This window comes from Gadus chalcogrammus, chromosome 1 (genome assembly GCF_026213295.1).
Source record: "Gadus chalcogrammus isolate NIFS_2021 chromosome 1, NIFS_Gcha_1.0, whole genome shotgun sequence".
Taxonomy (NCBI): Eukaryota; Metazoa; Chordata; class Actinopteri; order Gadiformes; family Gadidae; genus Gadus; species Gadus chalcogrammus.
Genome location: NC_079412.1, coordinates 4106332 through 4115490, shown reverse-complemented (window position 1 = coordinate 4115490; position 9159 = coordinate 4106332).

Genomic DNA, 9159 nt, shown 5'->3' with positions numbered 1-9159 from the left:
TTCAAAATCTTTACATGTGATGGAAATAATGTTTAAAATCAGCAGTTGCACGACAACACCTTTTTTTTTTTTTATTGCTGGTCAAATATAGTGTAGCACAATAAAGGGTTCTTTGGAAGACACATTACTCAAGTTTGTTATGGATAATAGGGGTGGGAAAATAATCGATTCTTCGATGCATCGCGATTCTCGCTAGAACGATTCTGTCTCGATGCAGATACATTATTATCGGAATTTGATTTAGTCTTGAAACGATTGCGATTCAGTGACATAGAAAAGAAAGATTAGAAAGAAAATATAACTGAAACCTATTTTTTGCATGCTTCCATATTGTGTTCTAATGCAAGCTGCCTTGATTACTGCATTGTTCATAGAAAGTCATATTTGTGACAAAAGCTTTCTCTCTTATGAAATATTAGATAAGTTAATTAATCTGTTGATGTCTTTAATGATCATCCCAAAAGTAGGAAGTGATTAGCAAAGTCTGAGTAGCATAACCAGATGTATATATATATTTTGGAAAATCACGCATGGAAATGTACATAAAAAAAATTGTTGTTCTGAAGCGATTGTTGTTGTTGATAATCGCTTCAGAATCGAATCGTTGAGCTCATAATCGGAATCTAATCTAATCGTGAGGTGCCAAGAGATTCCCACCCCTAATGGATAATGATTAAAGTAAGCAAACCTTTACAATGTCACCGATTCTCTTCACTACACTGTTACTGAGATGCACATTTATCGAGTGTCTGTTCCCTTTTATTCAGAATGGATAGTTCTAGAATTTCCAAAACTTCAGGGACTCCCCAGGGGGCTTCTGTGAAACTCTGGCCTCAGACCACCTGGAGGACCCATCCCCCCTGTCCTCCTCTGAAGGTGACAGCAGCCTCAGCTTCTTCCCCTCAGTCGGCCCCTGGAGGGCCCCTGGTACCGCCACACAGGGACCGGGCCACTCTGAGGCTGCCCATGGGAGCAGCAGCCTGGCTTCCTCCGCCACGCTGGGCTCATCCGGGACCCCGTCCCCCTCTCCATTGCCCACTGGGGGGACTGCCCTTGAGCCCTGGAAGACCAATGAAACACCCTGGCTGCTTCACGGGCCTCTGGAAGGCCTAGACCTCATGCTTCACCTGAAGAACCAAGCATAGAAGCAGGATCCCCCAGCTCAGATCAAGCTTGCTTTATGGTTTTACTGTATGGAATACTGGTAAACATTGTGCAATTCTTGAAACTTTTAAAGATAATGAGAAGCAAATCGTGTTTTCTGTGTTTATCATGTAATGTAAACATCTTTCAATGTAAATACGTTTTAACGATTAGATCAATTTGAGAGCAGTTGATGAGGGACCGAACCAAGCTCAAAATTGGAACATGCATTGATGATGACGACTTAATTTGTGTCGTCCTAATGTGTCGGCCAATTCATAAATTCAAGCTATCTCATTCAAGGTTCAATATTTAATGTATTTTGTTATCATTCTAAATATCGACTGAGTACAGCCACTCTTAATTGTATTATTATTAGAATTATTTCTATGAAACAAAATCAAAATGTTTCATCTTAATAAAATCAAAATAAGCGATCTCTAACCAACACACGGTGGTACTGGCTTCAGGCTGTGAGGTGCTGGTTAGCTCCAGCATGGACTCCTGTAGATGATCAGGTGATATTTAAACCTTTAGCCCAGAGTGCTGTCACCAAATAGCATGGTTCTATGTATGTGATCAGGCCCCCCACTGACCTCGCTGGCTCTGCCCCTAGGCCCGGGTCCCGTCCCCGGGGCCCGCCGCGAGGCGGTGGTGCTCCCCTCTCCCCGGGGGGAGGATAAGGAGGCGCTTCATGACAGCAAGCTGAAGTCATCGACCAGGCATCCGTCATAAAGGCCCCGGCGCCGTCCACAAAAGAGCCTTCTGTTCCGACACAAAGTTGGTTTAGGACAAGCGTCCCACAGAGAGCGCTGAGGAGGGCAGCGGGCCGTGGACATGGAACCAACAGCCCTGTTTTTATTTATTGTTTGTTCCCAAGCGATTGTTGCTAGTGCCTTGCTCATTACCCTACCCTATAGAGTTGGTTCGTGTCTGGATTTGGGATATTTTTCTAATCTTCCATACTTCGTGTAACCCAGCTTTGACATTCTCTAGGTCGATAGAGATTGGCTGTGGTGAACTTAAGACACTTTGGGCCCTATCTTGCATCCAGCGCAATTGACTTTCTACACTGACGCATGTGTCGTAGTTTGCAACTGGCGCAGAGCGTTCTTTTCCCTCCACCGCCACTCGTCGGTAAATTAGGGAATGATCTTGCGCCCCAAGGGGCGGTTCGGCGAAAGGAGGAGGCGTGTTCTGGCGCAAACGTTCCCTGTTGCAATTTTGCCGTTTCAGAAAACAATTCCGCCACAAACCAGGAAATACCTGGTTTATAGTCAGTGGCGGGTTGGTCAGATGCTATTTTAAGGGCGCATGCGTAATGTTGCTTGTGCAGCTTGCGCATACACTTTGCTTCTCTCATCTACCTAGCCACATATTCTTGGTAAATTATCTGGGAAAGAACATCTGATACAGCGGTAATAAGTTGTACTTTTAAATCAATGCATCTGCAAACACCGTACAGCAATCACATATTTTCTTGACACAGACATCGTGTACAAGCCCATATCTTTTAGGATTGATCAGTATTTGATCGTGAGAAAACATTATTTTACCGCAAGTGTGTTTGTGAAGAATGAATGAATGCGTGCGTGCGTGCGTGTGTGTAGCCTATGTGTAAAATAATGAATGAATGCGGGCGTGCGTGTGTGCGTCCATCTTTTTAAACACAAGCGAACTTAACACGTAACGCATAATACAGTCCATGGCAATGTAGGCTATTTTAACGGGGGAACACATGCATAATAGGAACACAAGTCGATAACGATAATGCATACAATACTGGTAAGAAACAATGTTTGTTAATGTATTCCGTATATCATTAAATAGAACCACAGTTATCGCAAATCATGTGTGTTAAGTTTTCTTTGCCGACATTTATTTGAGGACTCAGTACTTCTGAAGTTGTGGAAGAAAACGCTATTCCATCTGTGAATTAGGCAATATTATTTAGCCATAATCTGAGCCATTTCAAGTTTGAAATTCATGTGGCATGCATCTGTCTCATCGGAGACTGCAAACGCGCTGTCAAAATATCAACTCGTCAGATTAAAATGCGCTCATGGCTCTTAAAGGGGATGGGAGATGGCACTCTCATTGGTTTGCACGTTACGCCCAAACCACACCTATGGGTAATTAGGCTACTTCAGACCAATCCTTTTTAGATTTGCGCCGGGCGCAAGAGTCATTTATCCGTCGGTAAAATAGCAACATCGCCATAGAACCGTCCACAAAGCTACTTGCGTTTGGCGGTTCTCACTTGCGTTTCAGACCGTTAAAATAGGGCCCTTTAAATCCAACGTCCCACAATAAATCACACAACTGACAAAGTATTACATATGTGTATTGTTTGGATTGAAACTTCAAATAAAATGATAATGTTATTATGTAGATTATTGCTCAATACTAACGACTGTAGAAAAAAACTACAAAATGAGAGGGAGTGGTTCTATGTTTAGGTTCCCACCGGTCTCCTTGGAGCAGTAGTGATGCGAAGTTCTGATCTTTTTTCACACTCGGATCTTCGGATCTCGTTCATTCAAATTAATGCACAAATCCAAGAACAGGTTAACGAAAATAACAATCCACTCGCAGAAACAAGTCATTCTTAGATTTGTTCAAAAATGATCTTTCATGAAACACACATCGCTATGGAACAGTAGGCTACAGAAGTCCGGCGGCGTAGTTGGGCAGTGGCAGTGGATTGAAACGAACGGATTTGCGAACGGATTTGACGAAGATCCAGAACAAAAAGAAAAACGTGCAAAGCAATCATCAAACCATTCTCACTCTACACAACATCATAACTGAAATAAACACTAACAAGTAATTTTCTTTACTTTCTTTGCCAATATGAGCTAAATATAACAACAAAATGGCCACGCTGAACGGCAACAACAGATAATACTATGCTACACACACAAATGTCGTAATCGATAAACAAACTCATAAAAAGAAAATAAAGTAAAAATACGTGTCTTGTTAGTGTCATATGGCGCATTTCCACCGGACGGTGCAGTTCGGTTCGGTTCGCCTCAGTCCGGTAGTGAGGGGGCGGTATAGCCCAGCTCACATTACTCTACGTTCACACCAAACGCGACGGGGCGACAGGATCCCATAGAAAGTGAACGTATAGATGCGTATCGGGCGAATTTTTCGCGAGACAAAAACCGGCGACAAGTTTTGATTTGTCACGCCACACTTCCGCCGTGCACAGGCGAGTGCGTTCACGAGGATTTGTGGCTCAACAAATTCGCTCGAGTTGAAATATTTCAACTTTGACGCGAATTTCGCATGATGACAGCCAATTACATGTGACACAGCGTGGCCACTGAGTCACATGTGTAACGTAACAGCCAATCAGTGTTCTATGGCGACACATTGGTGCCATAATTCACTAATGTGATAAAAGATGCATTCGGGCGTATTATATTATTCCACACGCGTAGATATTAACTGCGAGCGCGCAAATGATCTCTGCGCGCGCAAAACAGCCTCTTGCGCGCGCAAATTACCTCAGCGTGCGCAAAACAGCCTCTCGCGCGCGCAAATTACCTCAGCGAGTGCAAAACCTCTCGCGAAAGATGTTTTTACGCTCTCGCTCAAATTTAATTTTGGCACTATGGGGGAGGGAACCAATGCAGGGCGATACGTGAAACGGCCAAACGTGATTGGCCGTTTCTGAAGCGCGATATTTGATTGACAGCCCTCCTCACATTCAATTCTGAATTGTACAGTAAATGGCTGAAACGATAGTTACGTATTGTAACTCCAGATTCTATGAGTATAGGCGCAGCCTTTTAAGTGTCGGCCTCATTGTCCTTTAAATAGCTGAAGAAAAGCTGTTTATTGGGAGCAGAACGTCCGCTGGCGCCCGACTATATCTGCGAAATGCGGACGTCGTTGAGGCATGCCGCACGCGGACGTAATTGAGGCCCACGCTGTTGGTGGTCGGGGATTACAAATTTTCAGTGCTACGGCTCACGCCTAGGGATAACCCAATATCGATAGCCTTAAAAGGCTGCGCCTATACTCATAGAATCTAGAGTTACAATAAGTAACTATCGTTTCAGCCATTTACTGCACAATTCAGAATTGAATGAGAGGAGAGCTGAGGAGGGCTGTCAATCAAATATCGCGCTTCAGAAACGGCCAATCATAGGAAAGCCCGCCCTGCCTTGGTTCCCTCCCCCATAGTGCCAAAATTAAATTCGAGCGAGAGCGTAAAAACATCTTTCGCAAGAGGTTTTGCGTGCGCTGAGGTAATTTGCTGCTCGCGAGAGGCTGTTTTGCGCGCGCTGAGGTATTTTGCGCGCTCGCAGTTAATATCTACGCGTGTGTAATAATATAATACGCCCGAATGCATCTTTTATCACATTAGTGAATTATGGCACTAATGTGTCGCCATAGTGTTCAACCATCAAACTCAGTGCAGTGCAGTCCGGGGTGAACTGCAGCATGGACGAGAAAGTGAATGTTGCCGTTTGCGACTCCCGGAGCTCTATATATAATATAATAGTATATAATATAATATTTGTATATATAATATCACGGCCAAAAGCTCTGTGCGCCTCCGGATGGCCGTAGCGCGGGGAGCTCTCATAGGGATTGGGCTTCTCGGGGTTTGTTTACCGGCGTGGCTATGGTTTCCAGTCTTGTGTGTTCCTGTTTATTAGGTAGGCCTATCTAATAAATCTCTGTTTATTCAATACTTCATTCACTGCCTCTTCCGTGGTCATTACAATATTATGAATATACTGCGTCGGGTCCTCCGACGTCTCTCCCTCTTCCACAAAAGTTAAAAACATGCAACGGTGGATATCTTGTTGTGGCGCGACAAATTAGACAAAACTTGCACAGCGACAGATTATGATGTGTGGCGCGACAAACCTCCTGCGACAATGTGAATGGGGGACAATTTCGCATTTTGGTGTGAACGCACAGTTACACGACGCATTAAACCAAGAGCTACCATGGAAGTCTTTAAACAACAGTTTCGGAACGTCTTCACCTCCTTGTTCACCCAAGCTAAAGTTTTGCGCGACATCTCCATTGTCCAGAATAATACCTTGGCTCCTGTTTGTTTGTTTTTATCCCCATGCCGCCCGGAAGTGACGATTCTGTCGACCAATCAATGGAGGGCGTGTGTAACTCGAACTTGCCGGCACCGCTTCAGGCGTATGATGCTGCGTTTGAGTATTCTCTGCGAACCGACTCGGCTCTCGGATCTGACCCCACGCCCACACTTCAAGCGTTTTATTATTTTGCTCGGTCGCGGTAGCATTGACAGAGGACCAGGCCCTCCAAAATAAGTAGGCTATAGGCCATAGGCAGAGATACGAACGCAGTAAGGTACTGCAGTAATACGAGTGATTGAAATTGCCATTTAAACCACCTAAGTGGGCCAAGCACAATGAAAACAGTTCATACTTCAAGTCACACTGGGTGCAGCCATCTTGAATTCTGTCTCGGATTTTTGCTCGGTCACCACTGAGTTCAACCGAGATGGCGAGTTCGCCGTCCGAGGAAAAGGGGCGTGTTTGTGCGTGTCGCTAGGCAACGTCCTCGGACCTCCGAGACGGATGGATAATAAAACGCAGCATCAGTACCCTGACGGAGGAGTACTGCGAGACGAGTGCGAGACGAGGCACAGTAGGGCTCAGTCCGGGTCACACCCACTTTTGGAGGTGGAAACGCGATCTGTGCCGTACCTTTGTGAACCGAACCAAACCGCACCCTCCGGTGGAAACGCGGCATTAGTGTTATTTTCAACTTTTCTTGGTGCTAGGTCATTTTCTCTTCAACTTTGTAAAATAAATCGGAAAGAACGAACGTCTTGGTGTTCACTGCTAAATTTTGGAAACTAAAGAGAGTAAAAGAAATAGACGGATATGAAAAAGATTTTTAGGGAACGTCTAATCTAAACTTTTAGGGAACATCTGAAAGATCTGGTGGGTACCTTTAATTAACCAGGTTAGGTTGCGCAATGACAATATAATTGTAAGAAAATCGAATCTAATGTAAAATAAGAAGATAAATAAAGTAAAAAGGATGACTCTAATAATGTCTATAATGCCATACTAGGCTATTCTAACATAAGATTTTATAATATTAATAATCTGTTCAGTTCCAGCCTATAATCTAATCCAATTCAGTAAAACAAATCCAATCTAATCTAATCTAATTTGATCTAATATAAAATAGTCTAGTGACCAGACTATATGATATTGGATTGGATATAATTGTAACTATTCTAATCAAATCCATCTCATTTCATCCCATCATAGCTAATATAATCCAATATTATAGAGTCTAATCTAATCTAATCCAATCATAGAGGATTGCCGTGGTTGGCAGACTACAGCAGCCATAAATAGGCGGAGGGGAACTGAGGCACCTGGAGAAATGTCCTGGGTACTGACATTGGGAAGTGTGTGTGTGTGTGTGTGTGTGTGTGTGTGTGTGTGTGTGTGTGTGTGTGTGTGTGTGTGTGTGTGTGTGTGTGTGTGTGTGTGTGTGTGTGTGTGTGTGTGTGTGTGTGTGTGTGTGTGTGTCGGTGTGTCGGTGTGTGTGCGTGTGTTGGACAGTTATTACTTTCCCATTGGAAGACCTCAAATCTTAAAAGGCAATGCTGCTGTCCTGCCCCTAACAAAAGGGACATTGGGCTCAGCAGTACACTGTACACTCACATCACAAAGAAGGGCTGCACACACACACACACAAACATACAGGCACACACCTATGCAAAAACACACACACACAAACACATGCACACACACACAGACACGGACACACACACAGGCACACAAACGCACACACACAGGCACACTCACACCCACACATAAGCCGCCCCACACACACACAAAGACAAACACACAAGGTTACTAAACTTCAACTGCCTTCCGTGGCCAAAGAGGGTTACAATAAAAAGTTTCCTTTAGTTTCCCTCGAGCAAGAGACTGAGAGAGCGAGAGTGAGAGAGAGAGAGAGAGAGAGAGAGAGAGAGAGAGAGAGAGAGAGAGAGAGAGAGAGAGAGAGAGAGAGAGCCAGAGCTGGGCCTGTGGTTTTGTTTTGCTCTCTTCCAGAGGTAATCTCGGCTCCTCACGTCCCACTGTGCCCAACCTGAACCTGCCACCAACATCTCTGTGCGCCACTGCATCGCCCCGGCAACCAAGACAGATCATGTGGTCTGGCCGAGGAACACCCACCCTCCCCAGTCTCCACCACCACCAAACACAACCCTGATACAACAGCTCACTCAATCTCCAACGCACACACACATGCACACGCACACACAGAAGAACATCCACCCACACCCACCCAAGAGGGTGGTGTGGTTACAAGTGCATTTTGATTCCGATTTCATTTGATTTAAATAACATTCAAATTGGGGTCTTGCTGTAGGCAGAACAATCAGAGACAGCTGTACCAACCTCAGAGTGCTTATACTGTACTCTCTCTCTCTCTCTCTCTCTCTCTCTCTCTCTCTGTCTCTCTCTCTCTCTCTCTCTCTCTCTCTCTATCTTTCCATCTCTCTCTCTCCTTCTCCCACTCTCTTTTGGCAAAGAATGGACACAGCCATGCACCACAAGTATCGAGAAAAGCAACAAAGTGGCTTGTGTATTGCTTGTGTGGTATTGTGTATGTGTGTGGTATTGTGTGTGTGTGAGTGTGTGTGTGTGTGTGTGTGTGTGTGTGTGTGTGTGTGTGTGTGTGTGTGTGTGTGTGTGCGCTTACTGATTTGCTAAATAGTAGAATACAGTGAGGACACAAAGAGGGCACTCAGTAAATATGCACGTTAAAGCCCACATGCAAAGACATCAGCCATCATGTATTATAGTATTCTACTAGTAAGCAAGATCCTTATTATTTATTACATATTTTTTGGTTTGTTTCTTTGTTTGTTACTTTTGTGACCCAAAAGGTAACATCACATGCCCATTCGACCAATTCAACCAATCAAAATGACCCATTAACTGTCATCAACGCCACTCTCCAACCCATGTGAGGTGTTGA